Source organism: Lithobates pipiens, unplaced genomic scaffold, assembly GCF_037356315.1.
Source record: "Lithobates pipiens isolate NorthernLeopardFrog02 unplaced genomic scaffold, aLitPip1_a1.2 Scaffold_1, whole genome shotgun sequence".
NCBI classification, from domain to species: Eukaryota; Metazoa; Chordata; class Amphibia; order Anura; family Ranidae; genus Lithobates; species Lithobates pipiens.
The window spans coordinates 61,967,193-61,988,618 of record NW_027507685.1 but is presented as its reverse complement, the minus strand read 5'-3'; the positions used below and the strand labels follow the sequence as shown (position 1 = coordinate 61,988,618).

Genomic DNA, 21,426 nt, shown 5'->3' with positions numbered 1-21,426 from the left:
CTCAGTTGCTCTCCCATTTTAGGCATATTTAAGTTATGACACCAGCCATTTGATGATTTGATAGTTTGGTTGAGAACACAAGCAAATGGGACAGTTATCAATCCCGGGATTCCAGGCATGTAACTGTGTTTTGAAACCCTTAAATCAATTGGTTTACTTCCACTTTATGATTTACTTCTGTTTGGAGGCTCTGGGCTTCAGCAAATTGGAAGCCTCCAGCAAGAAGCACGTTGTTATGGGTAAAGCAAGAATTTACGAGTGAAGGTCACGGGAAGGAAGTGGAAAGCAGCATAGAAAACAACCACGAAGGGACTCGAACCCTCAATCTTCAGATCCAAAGTCAGACGCCTTATCCATTAGGCCACGTGGTCTGCCACAAGGACATGGTTCTGGTTTGTGGCGCCCGGATCAACCAAACACTCGAAGATCACCTGGGACATCTTCTACTTTTTTTGCTCAAGGAGATTTGGTAGAAAGGATCTGAAATGTATGACTTGGTGCAAGGTCATGCTTTAAGAAGTGCATTTGCAAAAGGGCCTAGGTTCAGAGTGTTCATACAGCTCCTTGACAATGGTAATAGATCAATAGAGTACCACGAGTAGATGATATTTCCAGAGGAAGCCATAGCACCTCAATATATCTTGTCAGGATGGCTGAGTGGTCTAAGGCGCCAGACTCAAGAGCTGTTTCTTCACATTGTGTGGGTGTTCTGGTCTCCAAATGGAGGCGTGGGTTCAAATCCCACTTCTGACAATCTGTTTACACATTTAGCTTGAACTACAATCACCACTCCCGCTGTGTTTTCATGCTACCATGTCACCAACAAAAAAACATGAAAAAAAATCCAAAAACTTTGCACATCCTACATAAAGATCAAATTCTTGAGGAAAATCTGCTAGACCATGCTGTTAAATCTGTCATTTAAAGTACAACTTTAGTCAGAAAAGTAAGTCCTGCTACATCTCTTCCGGTTGTCCCATTTTGCATATATACTCATGTAAAACATAAAAAAATATGGTTCTATACACTTTGAAATCCAGTAATACGCTGTTTCAACCTGCTCTGCACATACTCAGTTGCTCTCCCATTTTAGGCATATTTAAGTTATGACACCAGCCATTTGATGATTTGATAGTTTGGTTGAGAACACAAGCAAATGGGACAGTTATCAATCCCGGGATTCCAGGCATGTAACTGTGTTTTGAAACCCTTAAATCAATTGGTTTACTTCCACTTTATGATTTACTTCTGTTTGGAGGCTCTGGGCTTCAGCAAATTGGAAGCCTCCAGCAAGAAGCACGTTGTTATGGCTAAAGCAAGAATTTACGAGAGAAGGTCACAGGAAAGCAGCATAGAAAACGACCACGAAGGGACTCGAACCCTCAATCTTCTGATCCGAAGTCAGACGCCTTATCCATTAGGCCACGCGGTCTGCCACAAGGACATGATTCTGGTTTGTGGCGCCCGGATCAACCAAACACTCGAAGATCACCTGGGACATCTTCTACTTTTTTTGCTCAAGGAGATTTGGTAGAAAGGATCTGAAATGTATGACTTGGTGCAAGGTCATGCTTTAAGAAGTGCATTTGCAAAAGGGCCTAGGTTCAGAGTGTTCATACAGCTCCTTGACAATGGTAATAGATCAATAGAGTACCACGAGTAGATGATATTTCCAGAGGAAGCCAAAGTACCTCAATGTATCTTGTCAGGATGGCCGAGTGGTCTAAGGCGCCAGACTCAAGAGCTGTTTCTTCACATTGTGTGGGTGTTCTGGTCTCCAAATGGAGGCGTGGGTTCAAATCCCACTTCTGACAATCTGTTTACACATTTAGCTTGAACTACAATCACCACTCCCGCTGTGTTTTCATGCTACCATGTCACCGACAAAAAAACATGAAAAAAAATCCCAAAACTTTGCACATCCTACATAAAGATCAAATTCTTGAGGAAAATCTGCTAGACCATGCTGTTAAATCTGTCATTTAAAGTGCAACTTTAGTCAGAAAAGTAAGTCCTGCTACATCTCTTCCGGTTGTCCCATTTTGCATATATACTCATGTAAAACATTAAAAAATATGGTTCTATACACTTTGAAATCCAGTAATACGCTGTTTCAACCTGCTCTGCACATACTCAGTTGCTCTCCCATTTTAGGCATATTTAAGTTATGACACCAGCCATTTGATGATTTGATAGTTTGGTTGAGAACACAAGCAAATGGGACAGTTATCAATCCCGGGATTCCAGGCATGTAACTGTGTTTTGAAACCCTTAAATCAATTGGTTTACTTCCACTTTATGATTTACTTCTGTTTGGAGGCTCTGGGCTTCAGCAAATTGGAAGCCTCCAGCAAGAAACACGTTGTTATGGGTAAAGCAAGAATTTACGAGTGAAGGTCACAGGAAGGAAGTGGAAAGCAGCATAGAAAACGACCACGAAGGGACTCGAACCCTCAATCTTCTGATCCGAAGTCAGACGCCTTATCCATTAGGCCACGCGGTCTGCCAAAAGGACATGATTCTGGTTTGTGGCGCCCGGATCAACCAAACACTCGAAGATCACCTGGGACATCTTCTACTTTTTTTGCTCAAGGAGATTTGGTAGAAAGGATCTGAAATGTATGACTTGGTGCAAGGTCATGCTTTAAGAAGTGCATTTGCAAAAGGGCCTAGGTTCAGAGTGTTCATACAGCTCCTTGACAATGGTAATAGATCAATAGAGTACCATGAGTAGATGATATTTCCAGAGGAAGCCAAAGTACCTCAATGTAACTTGTCAGGATGGCCGAGTGGTCTAAGGCGCCAGACTCAAGAGCTGTTTCTTCACATTGTGTGGGTGTTCTGGTCTCCAAATGGAGGCGTGGGTTCAAATCCCACTTCTGACAATCTGTTTACACATTTAGCTTGAACTACAATCACCACTCCCGCTGTGTTTTCATGCTACCATGTCACCGACAAAAAAACATGAAAAAAAATCCAAAAACTTTGCACATCCTACATAAAGATCAAATTCTTGAGGAAAATCTGCTAGACCATGCTGTTAAATCTGTCATTTAAAGTGCAACTTTAGTCAGAAAAGTAAGTCCTGCTACATCTCTTCCGGTTGTCCCATTTTGCATATATACTCATGTAAAACATTAAAAAATATGGTTCTATACACTTTGAAATCCAGTAATACGCTGTTTCAACCTGCTCTGCACATACTCAGTTGCTCTCCCATTTTAGGCATATTTAAGTTATGACACCAGCCATTTGATGATTTGATAGTTTGGTTGAGAACACAAGCAAATGGGAAGTTATCAATCCCGGGATTCCAGGCATGTAACTGTGTTTTGAAACCCTTAAATCAATTGGTTTACTTCCACTTTATGATTTACTTCTGTTTGGAGGCTCTGGGCTTCAGCAAATTGGAAGCCTCCAGCAAGAAGCACGTTGTTATGGGTAAAGCAAGAATTTACGAGTGAAGGTCACAGGAAGGAACTGGAAAGCAGCATAGAAAACAACCACGAAGGGACTCGAACCCTCAATCTTCTGATCCGAAGTCAGACGCCTTATCCATTAGGCCACCCGGTCTGCCACAAGGACATGATTCTGGTTTGTGGCACCCGGATCAACCAAACACTCGAAGATCACCTGGGACATCTTCTACTTTTTTTGCTCAAGGAGATTTGGTAGAAAGGATCTGAAATGTATGACTTGGTGCAAGGTCATGCTTTAAGAAGTGCATTTGCAAAAGGGCCTAGGTTCAGAGTGTTCATACAGCTCCTTGACAAGGGTAATAGATCAATAGAGTACCACGAGTAGATGATATTTCCAGAGGAAGCCAAAGTACCTCAATGTAACTTGTCAGGATGGCCGAGTGGTCTAAGGCGCCAGACTCAAGAGCTGTTTCTTCACATTGTGTGGGTGTTCTGGTCTCCAAATGGAGGCGTGGCTTCAAATCCAACTTCTGACAATCTGTTTACACATTTAGCTTGAACTACAATCACCACTCCCGCTGTGTTTTCATGCTACCATGTCACCGACAAAAAAACATGAAAAAAAATCCAAAAACTTTGCACATCCTACATAAAGATCAAATTCTTGAGGAAAATCTGCTAGACCATGCTGTTAAATCTGTCATTTAAAGTGCAACTTTAGTAGAAAAGTAAGTCCTGCTACATCTCTTCCGGTTGTCCCATTTTGCATATATACTCATGTAAAACATTAAAAAATATGGTTCTATGCACTTTGAAATCCAGTAATACGCTGTTTCAACCTGCTCTGCACATACTCAGTTGCTCTCCCATTTTAGGCATATTTAAGTTATGACACCAGCCATTTGATGATTTGATAGTTTGGTTGAGAACACAAGCAAATGGGACAGTTATCAATCCCGGGATTCCAGGCATGTAACTGTGTTTTGAAACCCTTAAATCAATTGGTTTACTTCCACTTTATGATTTACTTCTGTTTGGAGGCTCTGGGCTTCAGCAAATTGGAAGCCTCCAGCAAGAAGCACGTTGTTATGGGTAAAGCAAGAATTTACGAGTGAAGGTCACAGGAAGGAACTGGAAAGCAGCATAGAAAACAACCACGAAGGGACACGAACCCTCAATCTTCTGATCCGAAGTCAGACGACTTATCCATTAGGCCACACGGTCTGCCACAAGGACATGGTTCTGGTTTGTGGCGCCCGGATCAACCAAACACTCGAAGATCACCTGGGACATCTTCTACTTTTTTTGCTCAAGGAGATTTGGTAGAAAGGATCTGAAATGTATGACTTGGTGCAAGGTCATGCTTTAAGAAGTGCATTTGCAAAAGGTCCTAGGTTCAGAGTGTTCATACAGCTCCTTGACAATGGTAATTGATCAATAGAGTACCACGAGTAGATGATATTTCCAGAGGAAGCCATAGCACCTCAATGTATCTTGTCAGGATGGCCGAGTGGTCTAAAGCGCCAGACTCAAGAGCTGTTTCTTCACATTGTGTGGGTGTTCTGGTCTCCAAATGGAGGCGTGGGTTCAAATCCCACTTCTGACAATCTGTTTACACATTTAGCTTGAACTACAATCACCACTCCCGCTGTGTTTTCATGCTACCATGTCACCGACAAAAAAACATGAAAAAAAATCCAAAAACTTTGCACATCCTACATAAAGATCAAATTCTTGAGGAAAATCTGCTAGACCATGCTGTTAAATCTGTCATTTAAAGTGCAACTTTAGTCAGAAAAGTAAGTCCTGCTACATCTCTTCCGGTTGTCCCATTTTGCATATATACTCATGTAAAACATTAAAAAATTTGCTTCTATACACTTTGAAATCCAGTAATACGCTGTTTCAACCTGCTCTGAACATACTCAGTTGCTCTCCCATTTTTGGCATATTTAAGTTATGACACCAGCCATTTGATGATTTGATAGTTTGGTTGAGAACACAAGCAAATGGGACAGTTATCAATCCCGGGATTCCAGGGATGTAACTGTGTTTTGAAACCCTTAAATCAATTGGTTTACTTCCACTTTATGATTTACTTCTGTTTGGAGGCTCTGGGCTTCAGCAAATTGGAAGCCTCCAGCAAGAAGCACGTTGTTATGGCTAAAGCAAGAATTTACGAGTGAAGGTCACAGGAAGGAACTGGAAAGCAGCATAGAAAACGACCACGCAGGGACTCGAACCCTCAATCTTCTGATCTGAAGTCAGACGCCTTATCCATTAGGCCACGCGGTCTGCCACAAGGACATGACGCTGGTTTGTGGCGCCCGGATCAACCAAACACTCGAAGATCACCTGGGACATCTTCTACTTTTTTTGCTCAAGGAGATTTGGTAGAAAGGATCTGAAATGTATGACTTGGTGCAAGGTCATGCTTTAAGAAGTGCATTTGCAAAAGGGCCTAGGTTCAGAGTGTTCATACAGCTCCTTGACAAGGGTAATAGATCAATAGAGTACCACGAGTAGATGATATTTCCAGAGGAAGCCAAAGTACCTCAATGTATCTTGTCAGGATGGCCGAGTGGTCTAAGGCGCCAGACTCAAGGGCTGTTTCTTCACATTGTGTGGGTGTTCTGGTCTCCTAATGGAGGCGTGGGTTCAAATCCCACTTCTGACAATCTGTTTACACATTTAGCTTGAACTACAATCACCACTCCCGCTGTGTTTTCATGCTACCATGTCACCGACAAAAAAACATGAAAAAAAATCCAAAAACTTTGCACATCCTACATAAAGATCAAATTCTTGAGGAAAATCTGCTAGACCATGCTGTTAAATCTGTCATTTAAAGTGCAACTTTAGTCAGAAAAGTAAGTCCTGCTACATCTCTTCCGGTTGTCCCATTTTGCATATATACTCATGTAAAACATTAAAAAATATGCTTCTATACACTTTGAAATCCAGTAATACGCTGTTTCAACCTGCTCTGCACATACTCAGTTGCTCTCCCATTTTAGGCATATTTAAGTTATGACACCAGCCATTTGATGATTTGATAGTTTGGTTGAGAACACAAGCAAATGGGACAGTTATCAATCCCGGGATTCCATGCATGTAACTGTGTTTTGAAACCCTTAAATCAATTGGTTTACTTCCACTTTATGATTTACTTCTGTTTGGAGGCTCTGGGCTTCAGCAAATTGGAAGCCTCCAGCAAGAAGCACGTTGTTATGGGTAAAGCAAGAATTTACGAGTGAAGGTCACAGGAAGGAACTGGAAAGCAGCATAGAAAACGACCACGAAGGGACTCGAACCCTCAATCTTCTGATCCGAAGTCAGACGCCTTATCCATTAGGCCACGCGGTCTGCCACAAGGACATGATTCTGGTTTGTGGCGCCCGGATCAACCAAACACTCGAAGATCACCTGGGACATCTTCTACTTTTTTTGCTCAAGGAGATTTGGTAGAAAGGATCTGAAATGTATGACTTGGTGCAAGGTCATGCTTTAAGAAGTGCATTTGCAAAAGGGCCTAGGTTCAGAGTGTTCATACAGCTCCTTGACAATGGTAATAGAACAATAGAGTACTACGAGTAGATTATATTTCCAGAGGAAGCCATAGGACCTCAATATATCTTGTCAGGATGGCCGAGTGGTCTAAGGCGCCAGTCTCACGAGCTGTTTCTTCACATTGTGTGGGTGTTCTGGTCTACAAATGGAGGCGTGGGTTCAAATCCCACTTCTGACAATCTGTTTACACATTTAGCTTGAACTACAATCACCACTCCCGCTGTGTTTTCATGCTACCATGTCACCGACAAAAAAACATGAAAAAAAATCCAAAAACTTTGCACATCCTACATAAAGATCAAATTCTTGAGGAAAATCTGCTAGACCATGCTGTTAAATCTGTCATTTAAAGTGCAACTTTAGTCAGAAAAGTAAGTCCTGCTACATCTCTTCCGGTTGTCACATTTTGCATATATACTCATGTAAAACATTAAAAAATATGCTTCTATACACTTTGAAATCCAGTAATACGCTGTTTCAACTTGCTCTGCACATACTCAGTTGCTCTCCCATTTTAGGCATATTTAAGTTATGACACCAGCCATTTGATGATTTGATAGTTTGGTTGAGAACACAAGCAAATGGGACAGTTATCAATCCCGGGATTCCAGGCATGTAACTGTGTTTTGAAACCCTTAAATCAATTGGTTTACTTCCACTTTATGATTTACTTCTGTTTGGAGGCTCTGGGCTTCAGCAAATTGGAAGCCTCCAGCAAGAAGCACGTTGTTATGGGTAAAGCAAGAATTTACGAGTGAAGGTCACAGGAAGGAACTGGAAAGCAGCATAGAAAACGACCACGAAGGGACTCGAACCCTCAATCTTCTGATCAGAAGTCAGACGCCTTATCCATTAGGCCACGCGGGCTGCCACAAGGACATGATTCTGGTTTGTGGCGCCCGGATCAACCAAACACTCGAAGATCACTTGGGACATCTTCTACTTTTTTTGCTCAAGGAGATTTGGTAGAAAGGATCTGAAATGTATGACTTGGTGCAAGGTCATGCTTTAAGAAGTGCATTTGCAAAAGGGCCTAGGTTCAGAGTGTTCATACAGCTCCTTGACAATGGTAATAGATCAATAGAGTACCACGAGTAGATGATATTTCCAGAGGAATCCAAAGTACCTCAATGTATCTTGTCAGGATGGCCGAGTGGTCTAAGGCGCCAGACTCAAGGGCTGTTTCTTCACATTGTGTGGGTGTTCTGGTCTCCAAATGGAGGCGTGGGTTCAAATCCCACTTCTGACAATCTGTTTACACATTTAGCTTGAACTACAATCACCACTCCCGCTGTGTTTTCATGCTACCATGTCACCGACAAAAAAACAGGAAAAAAAATCCAAAAACTTTGCACATCCTACATAAAGATCAAATTCTTGAGGAAAATCTGCTAGACCATGCTGTTAAATCTGTCATTTAAAGTGCAACTTTAGTCAGAAAAGTAAGTCCTGCTACATCTCTTCCGGTTGTCACATTTTGCATATATACTCATGTAAAACATTAAAAAATATGCTTCTATACACTTTGAAATCCAGTAATACGCTGTTTCAACCTGCTCTGCACATACTCAGTTGCTCTCCCATTTTAGGCATATTTAAGTTATGACACCAGCCATTTGATGATTTGATAGTTTGGTTGAGAACACAAGCAAATGGGACAGTTATCAATCCCGGGATTCCATGCATGTAACTGTGTTTTGAAACCCTTAAATCAATTGGTTTACTTCCACTTTATGATTTACTTCTGTTTGGAGGCTCTGGGCTTCAGCAAATTGGAAGCCTCCAGCAAGAAGCACGTTGTTATGGCTAAAGCAAGAATTTACGAGTGAAGGTCACAGGAAGGAACTGGAAAGCAGCATAGAAAACGACCACAAAGGGACTCGAACCCTCAATCTTCTGATCCGAAGTCAGACGCCTTATCCATTAGGCCACGCGGTCTGCCACAAGGACATGATTCTGGTTTGTGGCGCCCGGATCAACCAAACACTCGAAGATCACCTGGGACATCTTCTACTTTTTTTGCTCAAGGAGATTGGGTAGAAAGGATCTGAAATGTATGACTTGGTGCAAGGTCATGCTTTAAGAAGTGCATTTGCAAAATGGCCTAGGTTCAGAGTGTTCATACAGCTCCTTGACAATGGTAATAGAACAATAGAGTACTACGAGTAGATTATATTTCCAGAGGAAGCCATAGGACCTCAATATATCTTGTCAGGATGGCCGAGTGGTCTAAGGCGCCAGTCTCACGAGCTGTTTCTTCACATTGTGTGGGTGTTCTGGTCTACAAATGGAGGCGTGGGTTCAAATCCCACTTCTGACAATCTGTTTACACATTTAGCTTGAACTACAATCACCACTCCCGCTGTGTTTTCATGCTACCATGTCACCGACAAAAAAACATGAAAAAAAATCCAAAAACTTTGCACATCCTACATAAAGATCAAATTCTTGAGGAAAATCTGCTAGACCATGCTGTTAAATCTGTCATTTAAAGTGCAACTTTAGTCAGAAAAGTAAGTCCTGCTACATCTCTTCCGGTTGTCACATTTTGCATATATACTCATGTAAAACATTAAAAAATATGCTTCTATACACTTTGAAATCCAGTAATACGCTGTTTCAACTTGCTCTGCACATACTCAGTTGCTCTCCCATTTTAGGCATATTTAAGTTATGACACCAGCCATTTGATGATTTGATAGTTTGGTTGAGAACACAAGCAAATGGGACAGTTATCAATCCCGGGATTCCAGGCATGTAACTGTGTTTTGAAACCCTTAAATCAATTGGTTTACTTCCACTTTATGATTTACTTCTGTTTGGAGGCTCTGGGCTTCAGCAAATTGGAAGCCTCCAGCAAGAAGCACGTTGTTATGGGTAAAGCAAGAATTTACGAGTGAAGGTCACAGGAAGGAACTGGAAAGCAGCATAGAAAACGACCACGAAGGGACTCAAACCCTCAATCTTCTGATCAGAAGTCAGACGCCTTATCCATTAGGCCACGCGGTCTGCCACAAGGACATGACTCTGGTTTGTGGCGCCCGGATCAACCAAACACTCGAAGATCACTTGGGACATCTTCTACTTTTTTTGCTCAAGGAGATTTGGTAGAAAGGATCTGAAATGTATGACTTGGTGCAAGGTCATGCTTTAAGAAGTGCATTTGCAAAAGGGCCTAGGTTCAGAGTGTTCATACAGCTCCTTGACAATGGTAATAGATCAATAGAGTACCACGAGTAGATGATATTTCCAGAGGAATCCAAAGTACCTCAATGTATCTTGTCAGGATGGCCGAGTGGTCTAAGGCGCCAGACTCAAGGGCTGTTTCTTCACATTGTGTGGGTGTTCTGGTCTCCAAATGGAGGCGTGGGTTCAAATCCCACTTCTGACAATCTGTTTACACATTTAGCTTGAACTACAATCACCACTCCCGCTGTGTTTTCATGCTACCATGTCACCGACAAAAAAACAGGAAAAAAAATCCAAAAACTTTGCACATCCTACATAAAGATCAAATTCTTGAGGAAAATCTGCTAGACCATGCTGTTAAATCTGTCATTTAAAGTGCAACTTTAGTCAGAAAAGTAAGTCCTGCTACATCTCTTCCGGTTGTCACATTTTGCATATATACTCATGTAAAACATTAAAAAATATGCTTCTATACACTTTGAAATCCAGTAATACGCTGTTTCAACCTGCTCTGCACATACTCAGTTGCTCTCCCATTTTAGGCATATTTAAGTTATGACACCAGCCATTTGATGATTTGATAGTTTGGTTGAGAACACAAGCAAATGGGACAGTTATCAATCCCGGGATTCCATGCATGTAACTGTGTTTTGAAACCCTTAAATCAATTGGTTAACTTCCACTTTATGATTTACTTCTGTTTGGAGGCTCTGGGCTTCAGCAAATTGGAAGCCTCCAGCAAGAAGCACGTTGTTATGGCTAAAGCAAGAATTTACGAGTGAAGGTCACAGGAAGGAACTGGAAAGCAGCATAGAAAACGACCACGAAGGGACTCGAACCCTCAATCTTCTGATCCGAAGTCAGACGCCTTATCCATTAGGCCACGCGGTCTGCCACAAGGACATGATTCTGGTTTGTGGCGCCCGGATCAACCAAACACTCGAAGATCACCTGGGACATCTTCTACTTTTTTTGCTCAAGGAGATTGGGTAGAAAGGATCTGAAATGTATGACTTGGTGCAAGGTCATGCTTTAAGAAGTGCATTTGCAAAATGGCCTAGGTTCAGAGTGTGCATACAGCTCCTTGACAATGGTAATAGATCAATAGAGTACCACGAGTAGATGATATTTCCAGAGGAAGCCATAGCACCTCAATATATCTTGTCAGGATGGCCGAGTGGTCTAAGGCGCCAGACTCAAGAGCTGTTTCTTCACATTGTGTGGGTGTTCTGGTCTCCAAATGGAGGCGTGGGTTCAAATCTCACTTCTGACAATCTGTTTACACATTTAGCTTGAACTACAATCACCACTCCCGCTGTGTTTTCATGCTACCATGTCACCGACAAAAAAACATGAAAAAAAATCCAAAAACTTTGCACATCCTACATAAAGATCAAATTCTTGAGGAAAATCTGCTAGACCATGCTGTTAAATCTGTCATTTAAAGTGCAACTTTAGTCAGAAAAGTAAGTCCTGCTACATCTCTTCCGGTTGTCACATTTTGCATATATACTCATGTAAAACATTAAAAAATATGCTTCTATACACTTTGAAATCCAGTAATACGCTGTTTCAACCTGCTCTGCACATACTCAGTTGCTCTCCCATTTTAGGCATATTTAAGTTATGACACCAGCCATTTGATGATTTGATAGTTTGGTTGAGAACACAAGCAAATGGGACAGTTATCAATCCCGGGATTCCATGCATGTAACTGTGTTTTGAAACCCTTAAATCAATTGGTTTACTTCCACTTTATGATTTACTTCTGTTTGGAGGCTCTGGGCTTCAGCAAATTGGAAGCCTCCAGCAAGAAGCACGTTGTTATGGCTAAAGCAAGAATTTACGAGTGAAGGTCACAGGAAGGAACTGGAAAGCAGCATAGAAAACGACCACGAAGGGACTCGAACCCTCAATCTTCTGATCCGAAGTCAGACGCCTTATCCATTAGGCCACGCGGTCTGCCACAAGGACATGATTCTGGTTTGTGGCGCCCGGATCAACCAAACACTCGAAGATCACCTGGGACATCTTCTACTTTTTTTGCTCAAGGAGATTGGGTAGAAAGGATCTGAAATGTATGACTTGGTGCAAGGTCATGCTTTAAGAAGTGCATTTGCAAAATGGCCTAGGTTCAGAGTGTTCATACAGCTCCTTGACAATGGTAATAGATCAATAGAGTACCACGAGTAGATGATATTTCCAGAGGAAGCCATAGCACCTCAATATATCTTGTCAGGATGGCCGAGTGGTCTAAGGCGCCAGACTCAAGAGCTGTTTCTTCACATTGTGTGGGTGTTCTGGTCTCCAAATGGAGGCGTGGGTTCAAATCCCACTTCTGACAATCTGTTTACACATTTAGCTTGAACTACAATCACCACTCCCGCTGTGTTTTCATGCTACCATGTCACCGACAAAAAAACATGAAAAAAAATCCAAAAACTTTGCACATCCTACATAAAGATCAAATTCTTGAGGAAAATCTGCTAGACCATGCTGTTAAATCTGTCATTTAAAGTGCAACTTTAGTCAGAAAAGTAAGTCCTGCTACATCTCTTCCGGTTGTCACATTTTGCATATATACTCATGTAAAACATTAAAAAATATGCTTCTATACACTTTGAAATCCAGTAATACGCTGTTTCAACCTGCTCTGCACATACTCAGTTGCTCTCCCATTTTAGGCATATTTAAGTTATGACACCAGCCATTTGATGATTTGATAGTTTGGTTGAGAACACAAGCAAATGGGACAGTTATCAATCCCGGGATTCCATGCATGTAACTGTGTTTTGAAACCCTTAAATCAATTGGTTTACTTCCACTTTATGATTTACTTCTGTTTGGAGGCTCTGGGCTTCAGCAAATTGGAAGCCTCCAGCAAGAAGCACGTTGTTATGGCTAAAGCAAGAATTTACGAGTGAAGGTCACAGGAAGGAACTGGAAAGCAGCATAGAAAACGACCACGAAGGGACTCGAACCCTCAATCTTCTGATCCGAAGTCAGACGCCTTATCCATTAGGCCACGCGGTCTGCCACAAGGACATGATTCTGGTTTGTGGCGCCCGGATCAACCAAACACTCGAAGATCACCTGGGACATCTTCTACTTTTTTTGCTCAAGGAGATTGGGTAGAAAGGATCTGAAATGTATGACTTGGTGCAAGGTCATGCTTTAAGAAGTGCATTTGCAAAATGGCCTAGGTTCAGAGTGTTCATACAGCTCCTTGACAATGGTAATAGATCAATAGAGTACCACGAGTAGATGATATTTCCAGAGGAAGCCATAGCACCTCAATATATCTTGTCAGGATGGCCGAGTGGTCTAAGGCGCCAGACTCAAGAGCTGTTTCTTCACATTGTGTGGGTGTTCTGGTCTCCAAATGGAGGCGTGGGTTCAAATCTCACTTCTGACAATCTGTTTACACATTTAGCTTGAACTACAATCACCACTCCCGCTGTGTTTTCATGCTACCATGTCACCGACAAAAAAACATGAAAAAAAATCCAAAAACTTTGCACATCCTACATAAAGATCAAATTCTTGAGGAAAATCTGCTAGACCATGCTGTTAAATCTGTCATTTAAAGTGCAACTTTAGTCAGAAAAGTAAGTCCTGCTACATCTCTTCCGGTTGTCACATTTTGCATATATACTCATGTAAAACATTAAAAAATATGCTTCTATACACTTTGAAATCCAGTAATACGCTGTTTCAACCTGCTCTGCACATACTCAGTTGCTCTCCCATATTAGGCATATTTAAGTTATGACACCAGCCATTTGATGATTTGATAGTTTGGTTGAGAACACAAGCAAATGGGACAGTTATCAATCCCGGGATTCCATGCATGTAACTGTGTTTTGAAACCCTTAAATCAATTGGTTTACTTCCACTTTATGATTTACTTCTGTTTGGAGGCTCTGGGCTTCAGCAAATTGGAAGCCTCCAGCAAGAAGCACGTTGTTATGGGTAAAGCAAGAATTTACGAGTGAAGGTCACAGGAAGGAACTGGAAAGCAGCATAGAAAACGACCACGAAGGGACTCGAACCCTCAATCTTCTGATCCGAAGTCAGACGCCTTATCCATTAGGCCACGCGGTCTGCCACAAGGACATGATTCTGGTTTGTGGCGCCCGGATCAACCAAACACTCGAAGATCACCTGGGACATCTTCTACTTTTTTTGCTCAAGGAGATTTGGTAGAAAGGATCTGAAATGTATGACTTGGTGCAAGGTCATGCTTTAAGAAGTGCATTTGCAAAAGGGCCTAGGTTCAGAGTGTTCATACAGCTCCTTGACAATGGTAATAGATCAATAGAGTACTACGAGTAGATGATATTTCCAGAGGAAGCCATAGCACCTCAATATATCTTGTCAGGATGGCGGAGTGGTCTAAGGCTCCAGACTCAAGGGCTGTTTCTTCACATTGTGTGGGTGTTCTGGTCTCCAAATGGAGGTGTGGGTTCAAATCCCACTTCTGACAATCTGTTTACACATTTAGCTTGAACTACAATCACCACTCCCGCTGTGTTTTCATGCTACCATGTCACCGACAAAAAAACAGGAAAAAAAATCCAAAAACTTTGCACATCCTACATAAAGATCAAATTCTTGAGGAAAATCTGCTAGACCATGCTGTTAAATCTGTCATTTAAAGTGCAACTTTAGTCAGAAAAGTAAGTCCTGCTACATCTCTTCCGGTTGTCACATTTTGCATATATACTCATGTAAAACATTAAAAAATATGCTTCTATACACTTTGAAATCCAGTAATACGCTGTTTCAACCTGCTCTGCACATACTCAGTTGCTCTCCCATTTTAGGCATATTTAAGTTATGACACCAGCCATTTGATGATTTGATAGTTTGGTTGAGAACACAAGCAAATGGGACAGTTATCAATCCCGGGATTCCATGCATGTAACTGTGTTTTGAAACCCTTAAATCAATTGGTTAACTTCCACTTTATGATTTACTTCTGTTTGGAGGCTCTGGGCTTCAGCAAATTGGAAGCCTCCAGCAAGAAGCACGTTGTTATGGCTAAAGCAAGAATTTACGAGTGAAGGTCACAGGAAGGAACTGGAAAGCAGCATAGAAAACGACCACGAAGGGACTCGAACCCTCAATCTTCTGATCCGAAGTCAGACGCCTTATCCATTAGGCCACGCGGTCTGCCACAAGGACATGATTCTGGTTTGTGGCGCCCGGATCAACCAAACACTCGAAGATCACCTGGGACATCTTCTACTTTTTTTGCTCAAGGAGATTGGGTAGAAAGGATCTGAAATGTATGACTTGGTGCAAGGTCATGCTTTAAGAAGTGCATTTGCAAAATGGCCTAGGTTCAGAGTGTGCATACAGCTCCTTGACAATGGTAATAGATCAATAGAGTACCACGAGTAGATGATATTTCCAGAGGAAGCCATAGCACCTCAATATATCTTGTCAGGATGGCCGAGTGGTCTAAGGCGCCAGACTCAAGAGCTGTTTCTTCACATTGTGTGGGTGTTCTGGTCTCCAAATGGAGGCGTGGGTTCAAATCTCACTTCTGACAATCTGTTTACACATTTAGCTTGAACTACAATCACCACTCCCGCTGTGTTTTCATGCTACCATGTCACCGACAAAAAAACATGAAAAAAAATCCAAAAACTTTGCACATCCTACATAAAGATCAAATTCTTGAGGAAAATCTGCTAGACCATGCTGTTAAATCTGTCATTTAAAGTGCAACTTTAGTCAGAAAAGTAAGTCCTGCTACATCTCTTCCGGTTGTCACATTTTGCATATATACTCATGTAAAACATTAAAAAATATGCTTCTATACACTTTGAAATCCAGTAATACGCTGTTTCAACCTGCTCTGCACATACTCAGTTGCTCTCCCATTTTAGGCATATTTAAGTTATGACACCAGCCATTTGATGATTTGATAGTTTGGTTGAGAACACAAGCAAATGGGACAGTTATCAATCCCGGGATTCCATGCATGTAACTGTGTTTTGAAACCCTTAAATCAATTGGTTTACTTCCACTTTATGATTTACTTCTGTTTGGAGGCTCTGGGCTTCAGCAAATTGGAAGCCTCCAGCAAGAAGCACGTTGTTATGGCTAAAGCAAGAATTTACGAGTGAAGGTCACAGGAAGGAACTGGAAAGCAGCATAGAAAACGACCACGAAGGGACTCGAACCCTCAATCTTCTGATCCGAAGTCAGACGCCTTATCCATTAGGCCACGCGGTCTGCCACAAGGACATGATTCTGGTTTGTGGCGCCCGGATCAACCAAACACTCGAAGATCACCTGGGACATCTTCTACTTTTTTTGCTCAAGGAGATTGGGTAGAAAGGATCTGAAATGTATGACTTGGTGCAAGGTCATGCTTTAAGAAGTGCATTTGCAAAATGGCCTAGGTTCAGAGTGTTCATACAGCTCCTTGACAATGGTAATAGATCAATAGAGTACCACGAGTAGATGATATTTCCAGAGGAAGCCATAGCACCTCAATATATCTTGTCAGGATGGCCGAGTGGTCTAAGGCGCCAGACTCAAGAGCTGTTTCTTCACATTGTGTGGGTGTTCTGGTCTCCAAATGGAGGCGTGGGTTCAAATCCCACTTCTGACAATCTGTTTACACATTTAGCTTGAACTACAATCACCACTCCCGCTGTGTTTTCATGCTACCATGTCACCGACAAAAAAACATGAAAAAAAATCCAAAAACTTTGCACATCCTACATAAAGATCAAATTCTTGAGGAAAATCTGCTAGACCATGCTGTTAAATCTGTCATTTAAAGTGCAACTTTAGTCAGAAAAGTAAGTCCTGCTACATCTCTTCCGGTTGTCACATTTTGCATATATACTCATGTAAAACATTAAAAAATATGCTTCTATACACTTTGAAATCCAGTAATACGCTGTTTCAACCTGCTCTGCACATACTCAGTTGCTCTCCCATTTTAGGCATATTTAAGTTATGACACCAGCCATTTGATGATTTGATAGTTTGGTTGAGAACACAAGCAAATGGGACAGTTATCAATCCCGGGATTCCATGCATGTAACTGTGTTTTGAAACCCTTAAATCAATTGGTTTACTTCCACTTTATGATTTACTTCTGTTTGGAGGCTCTGGGCTTCAGCAAATTGGAAGCCTCCAGCAAGAAGCACGTTGTTATGGCTAAAGCAAGAATTTACGAGTGAAGGTCACAGGAAGGAACTGGAAAGCAGCATAGAAAACGACCACGAAGGGACTCGAACCCTCAATCTTCTGATCCGAAGTCAGACGCCTTATCCATTAGGCCACGCGGTCTGCCACAAGGACATGATTCTGGTTTGTGGCGCCCGGATCAACCAAACACTCGAAGATCACCTGGGACATCTTCTACTTTTTTTGCTCAAGGAGATTGGGTAGAAAGGATCTGAAATGTATGACTTGGTGCAAGGTCATGCTTTAAGAAGTGCATTTGCAAAATGGCCTAGGTTCAGAGTGTTCATACAGCTCCTTGACAATGGTAATAGATCAATAGAGTACCACGAGTAGATGATATTTCCAGAGGAAGCCATAGCACCTCAATATATCTTGTCAGGATGGCCGAGTGGTCTAAGGCGCCAGACTCAAGAGCTGTTTCTTCACATTGTGTGGGTGTTCTGGTCTCCAAATGGAGGCGTGGGTTCAAATCTCACTTCTGACAATCTGTTTACACATTTAGCTTGAACTACAATCACCACTCCCGCTGTGTTTTCATGCTACCATGTCACCGACAAAAAAACATGAAAAAAAATCCAAAAACTTTGCACATCCTACATAAAGATCAAATTCTTGAGGAAAATCTGCTAGACCATGCTGTTAAATCTGTCATTTAAAGTGCAACTTTAGTCAGAAAAGTAAGTCCTGCTACATCTCTTCCGGTTGTCACATTTTGCATATATACTCATGTAAAACATTAAAAAATATGCTTCTATACACTTTGAAATCCAGTAATACGCTGTTTCAACCTGCTCTGCACATACTCAGTTGCTCTCCCATATTAGGCATATTTAAGTTATGACACCAGCCATTTGATGATTTGATAGTTTGGTTGAGAACACAAGCAAATGGGACAGTTATCAATCCCGGGATTCCATGCATGTAACTGTGTTTTGAAACCCTTAAATCAATTGGTTTACTTCCACTTTATGATTTACTTCTGTTTGGAGGCTCTGGGCTTCAGCAAATTGGAAGCCTCCAGCAAGAAGCACGTTGTTATGGGTAAAGCAAGAATTTACGAGTGAAGGTCACAGGAAGGAACTGGAAAGCAGCATAGAAAACGACCACGAAGGGACTCGAACCCTCAATCTTCTGATCCGAAGTCAGACGCCTTATCCATTAGGCCACGCGGTCTGCCACAAGGACATGATTCTGGTTTGTGGCGCCCGGATCAACCAAACACTCGAAGATCACCTGGGACATCTTCTACTTTTTTTGCTCAAGGAGATTTGGTAGAAAGGATCTGAAATGTATGACTTGGTGCAAGGTCATGCTTTAAGAAGTGCATTTGCAAAAGGGCCTAGGTTCAGAGTGTTCATACAGCTCCTTGACAATGGTAATAGATCAATAGAGTACTACGAGTAGATGATATTTCCAGAGGAAGCCATAGCACCTCAATATATCTTGTCAGGATGGCGGAGTGGTCTAAGGCTCCAGACTCAAGGGCTGTTTCTTCACATTGTGTGGGTGTTCTGGTCTCCAAATGGAGGTGTGGGTTCAAATCCCACTTCTGACAATCTGTTTACACATTTAGCTTGAACTACAATCACCACTCCCGCTGTGTTTTCATGCTACCATGTCACCGACAAAAAAACATGAAAAAAAATCCAAAAACTTTGCACATCCTACATAAAGATCAAATTCTTGAGGAAAATCTGCTAGACCATGCTGTTAAATCTCTCATTTAAAGTGCAACTTTAGTCAGAAAAGTAAGTCCTGCTACATCTCTTCCGGTTGTCCCATTTTGCATATATACTCATGTAAAACATTAAAAAATATGCTTCTATACACTTTGAAATCCAGTAATACGCTGTTTCAACCTGCTCTGCACATACTCAGTTGCTCTCCCATTTTAGGCATATTTAAGTTATGACACCAGCCATTTGATGATTTGATAGTTTGGTTGAGAACACAAGCAAATGGGACAGTTATCAATCTCGGGATTCCATGCATGTAACTGTGTTTTGAAACCCTTAAATCAATTGGTTTACTTCCACTTTATGATTTACTTCTGTTTGGAGGCTCTGGGCTTCAGCAAATTGGAAGCCTCCAGCAAGAAGCACGTTGTTATGGCTAAAGCAAGAATTTACGAGTGAAGGTCACAGGAAGGAACTGGAAAGCAGCATAGAAAACGACCACGAAGGGACTCGAACCCTCAATCTTCTGATCCGAAGTCAGACGCCTTATCCATTAGGCCACGCGGTCTGCCACAAGGACATGATTCTGGTTTGTGGCGCCCGGATCAACCAAACACTCGAAGATCACCTGGGACATCTTCTACTTTTTTTGCTCAAGGAGATTTGGTAGAAAGGATCTGAAATGTATGACTTGGTGCAAGGTCATGCTTTAAGAAGTGCATTTGCAAAAGGGCCTAGGTTCAGAGTGTTCATACAGCTCCTTGACAATGGTAATAGATCAATAGAGTACTACGAGTAGATGATATTTCCAGAGGAAGCCATAGCACCTCAATATATCTTGTTAGGATGGCCGAGTGGTCTAAGGCGCCAGACTCAAGAGCTGTTTCTTCACATTGTGTGTGTGTTCTGGTCTCCAAATGGAGGCGTGGGTTCAAATCCCACTTCTGACAATCTGTTTACACATTTAGCTTGAACTACAATCACCACTCCCGCTGTGTTTTCATGCTACCATGTCACCGACAAAAAAACATGAAAAAAAATCCAAAAACTTTGCACATCCTACATAAAGATCAAATTCTTGAGGAAAATCTGCTAGACCATGCTGTTAAATCTCTCATTTAAAGTGCAACTTTAGTCAGAAAAGTAAGTCCTGCTACATCTCTTCCGGTTGTCCCATTTTGCATATATACTCATGTAAAACATTAAAAAATATGTTTCTATACACTTTGAAATCCAGTAATACGCTGTTTCAACCTGCTCTGCACATACTCAGTTGCTCTCCCATTTTAGGCATATTTAAGTTATGACACCAGCCATTTGATGATTTGATAGTTTGGTTGAGAACACAAGCAAATGGGACAGTTATCAATCCCGGGATTCCAGGCATGTAACTGTGTTTTGAAACCCTTAAATCAATTGGTTTACTTCCACTTTATGATTTACTTCTGTTTGGAGGCTCTGGGCTTCAGCAAATTGGAAGCCTCCAGCAAGAAGCACGTTGTTATGGCTAAAGCAAGAATTTACGAGTGAAGGTCACAGGAAGGAACTGGAAAGCAGCATAGAAAACGACCACGTAGGGACTCGAACCCTCAATCTTCTGATCCGAAGTCAGACGCCTTATCCATTAGGCCACGCGGTCTGCCACAAGGACATGATTCTGGTTTGTGGCGCCCGGATCAACCAAACACTCGAAGATCACCTGGGACATCTTCTACTTTTTTTGCTCAAGGAGATTGGGTAGAAAGGATCTGAAATGTATGACTTGGTGCAAGGTCATGCTTTAAGAAGTGCATTTGCAAAATGGCCTAGGTTCAGAGTGTTCATACAGCTCCTTGACAATGGTAATAGATCAATAGAGTACCACGAGTAGATGATATTTCCAGAGGAAGCCATAGCACCTCAATATATCTTGTCAGGATGGCCGAGTGGTCTAAGGCGCCAGACTCAAGAGCTGTTTCTTCACATTCTGTGGGTGTTCTGGTCTCCAAATGGAGGCGTGGGTTCAAATCCCACTTCTGACAATCTGTTTACATATTTAGCTTGAACTACAATCACCACTCCCGCTGTGTTTTCATGCTACCATGTCACCGACAAAAAAACATGAAAAAAAATCCAAAAACTTTGCACATCCTACATAAAGATCAAATTCTTGAGGAAAATCTGCTAGACCATGCTGTTAAATCTCTCATTTAAAGTGCAACTTTAGTCAGAAAAGTAAGTCCTGCTACATCTCTTCCGGTTGTCCCATTTTGCATATATACTCATGTAAAACATTTAAAAATATGGTTCTATACACTTTGAAATCCAGTAATACGCTGTTTCAACCTGCTCTGCACATACTCAGTTGCTCTCCCATT

General features: G+C 41.7%; 22 non-coding genes across 22 annotated transcripts; 8 read left to right on the top strand and 14 right to left on the bottom strand.

The window, feature by feature from the left end:
- Positions 1–1,359: 1,359 nt before the first annotated feature.
- Positions 1,360–1,432, bottom strand: TRNAR-UCG (transfer RNA arginine (anticodon UCG)). The gene has a single exon. It is a non-coding gene; the product is annotated as a tRNA-Arg (tRNA).
- A 272-nt stretch (positions 1,433–1,704) lies between these two features.
- Positions 1,705–1,814, top strand: TRNAL-CAA (transfer RNA leucine (anticodon CAA)). The gene is made up of 2 exons: positions 1,705–1,742; positions 1,769–1,814. It is a non-coding gene; the product is annotated as a tRNA-Leu (tRNA).
- Positions 1,815–2,430: 616 nt separating this feature from the next.
- Positions 2,431–2,503, bottom strand: TRNAR-UCG (transfer RNA arginine (anticodon UCG)). The gene has a single exon. It is a non-coding gene; the product is annotated as a tRNA-Arg (tRNA).
- Positions 2,504–2,775: 272 nt separating this feature from the next.
- TRNAL-CAA (transfer RNA leucine (anticodon CAA)) lies at positions 2,776–2,885 on the top strand. Its single transcript has 2 exons — positions 2,776–2,813; positions 2,840–2,885. It is a non-coding gene; the product is annotated as a tRNA-Leu (tRNA).
- Positions 2,886–5,986: 3,101 nt separating this feature from the next.
- TRNAL-CAA (transfer RNA leucine (anticodon CAA)) lies at positions 5,987–6,096 on the top strand. The gene is made up of 2 exons: positions 5,987–6,024; positions 6,051–6,096. It is a non-coding gene; the product is annotated as a tRNA-Leu (tRNA).
- A 616-nt stretch (positions 6,097–6,712) lies between these two features.
- On the bottom strand, positions 6,713–6,785 carry TRNAR-UCG (transfer RNA arginine (anticodon UCG)). Its single transcript has one exon. It is a non-coding gene; the product is annotated as a tRNA-Arg (tRNA).
- Positions 6,786–7,783: 998 nt separating this feature from the next.
- TRNAR-UCU (transfer RNA arginine (anticodon UCU)) lies at positions 7,784–7,856 on the bottom strand. The gene has a single exon. It is a non-coding gene; the product is annotated as a tRNA-Arg (tRNA).
- Positions 7,857–8,128: 272 nt separating this feature from the next.
- On the top strand, positions 8,129–8,238 carry TRNAL-CAA (transfer RNA leucine (anticodon CAA)). The gene is made up of 2 exons: positions 8,129–8,166; positions 8,193–8,238. It is a non-coding gene; the product is annotated as a tRNA-Leu (tRNA).
- A 1,687-nt stretch (positions 8,239–9,925) lies between these two features.
- Positions 9,926–9,998, bottom strand: TRNAR-UCU (transfer RNA arginine (anticodon UCU)). Its single transcript has one exon. It is a non-coding gene; the product is annotated as a tRNA-Arg (tRNA).
- A 272-nt stretch (positions 9,999–10,270) lies between these two features.
- Positions 10,271–10,380, top strand: TRNAL-CAA (transfer RNA leucine (anticodon CAA)). The gene is made up of 2 exons: positions 10,271–10,308; positions 10,335–10,380. It is a non-coding gene; the product is annotated as a tRNA-Leu (tRNA).
- A 616-nt stretch (positions 10,381–10,996) lies between these two features.
- On the bottom strand, positions 10,997–11,069 carry TRNAR-UCG (transfer RNA arginine (anticodon UCG)). The gene has a single exon. It is a non-coding gene; the product is annotated as a tRNA-Arg (tRNA).
- Positions 11,070–12,067: 998 nt separating this feature from the next.
- Positions 12,068–12,140, bottom strand: TRNAR-UCG (transfer RNA arginine (anticodon UCG)). Its single transcript has one exon. It is a non-coding gene; the product is annotated as a tRNA-Arg (tRNA).
- Positions 12,141–12,412: 272 nt separating this feature from the next.
- TRNAL-CAA (transfer RNA leucine (anticodon CAA)) lies at positions 12,413–12,522 on the top strand. The gene is made up of 2 exons: positions 12,413–12,450; positions 12,477–12,522. It is a non-coding gene; the product is annotated as a tRNA-Leu (tRNA).
- A 616-nt stretch (positions 12,523–13,138) lies between these two features.
- Positions 13,139–13,211, bottom strand: TRNAR-UCG (transfer RNA arginine (anticodon UCG)). The gene has a single exon. It is a non-coding gene; the product is annotated as a tRNA-Arg (tRNA).
- A 998-nt stretch (positions 13,212–14,209) lies between these two features.
- Positions 14,210–14,282, bottom strand: TRNAR-UCG (transfer RNA arginine (anticodon UCG)). Its single transcript has one exon. It is a non-coding gene; the product is annotated as a tRNA-Arg (tRNA).
- A 998-nt stretch (positions 14,283–15,280) lies between these two features.
- Positions 15,281–15,353, bottom strand: TRNAR-UCG (transfer RNA arginine (anticodon UCG)). The gene has a single exon. It is a non-coding gene; the product is annotated as a tRNA-Arg (tRNA).
- Positions 15,354–16,351: 998 nt separating this feature from the next.
- Positions 16,352–16,424, bottom strand: TRNAR-UCG (transfer RNA arginine (anticodon UCG)). The gene has a single exon. It is a non-coding gene; the product is annotated as a tRNA-Arg (tRNA).
- Positions 16,425–16,696: 272 nt separating this feature from the next.
- On the top strand, positions 16,697–16,806 carry TRNAL-CAA (transfer RNA leucine (anticodon CAA)). The gene is made up of 2 exons: positions 16,697–16,734; positions 16,761–16,806. It is a non-coding gene; the product is annotated as a tRNA-Leu (tRNA).
- A 616-nt stretch (positions 16,807–17,422) lies between these two features.
- Positions 17,423–17,495, bottom strand: TRNAR-UCG (transfer RNA arginine (anticodon UCG)). The gene has a single exon. It is a non-coding gene; the product is annotated as a tRNA-Arg (tRNA).
- A 998-nt stretch (positions 17,496–18,493) lies between these two features.
- TRNAR-UCG (transfer RNA arginine (anticodon UCG)) lies at positions 18,494–18,566 on the bottom strand. Its single transcript has one exon. It is a non-coding gene; the product is annotated as a tRNA-Arg (tRNA).
- Positions 18,567–19,564: 998 nt separating this feature from the next.
- Positions 19,565–19,637, bottom strand: TRNAR-UCG (transfer RNA arginine (anticodon UCG)). The gene has a single exon. It is a non-coding gene; the product is annotated as a tRNA-Arg (tRNA).
- Positions 19,638–20,980: 1,343 nt separating this feature from the next.
- TRNAL-CAA (transfer RNA leucine (anticodon CAA)) lies at positions 20,981–21,090 on the top strand. Its single transcript has 2 exons — positions 20,981–21,018; positions 21,045–21,090. It is a non-coding gene; the product is annotated as a tRNA-Leu (tRNA).
- Positions 21,091–21,426: the final 336 nt, after the last annotated feature.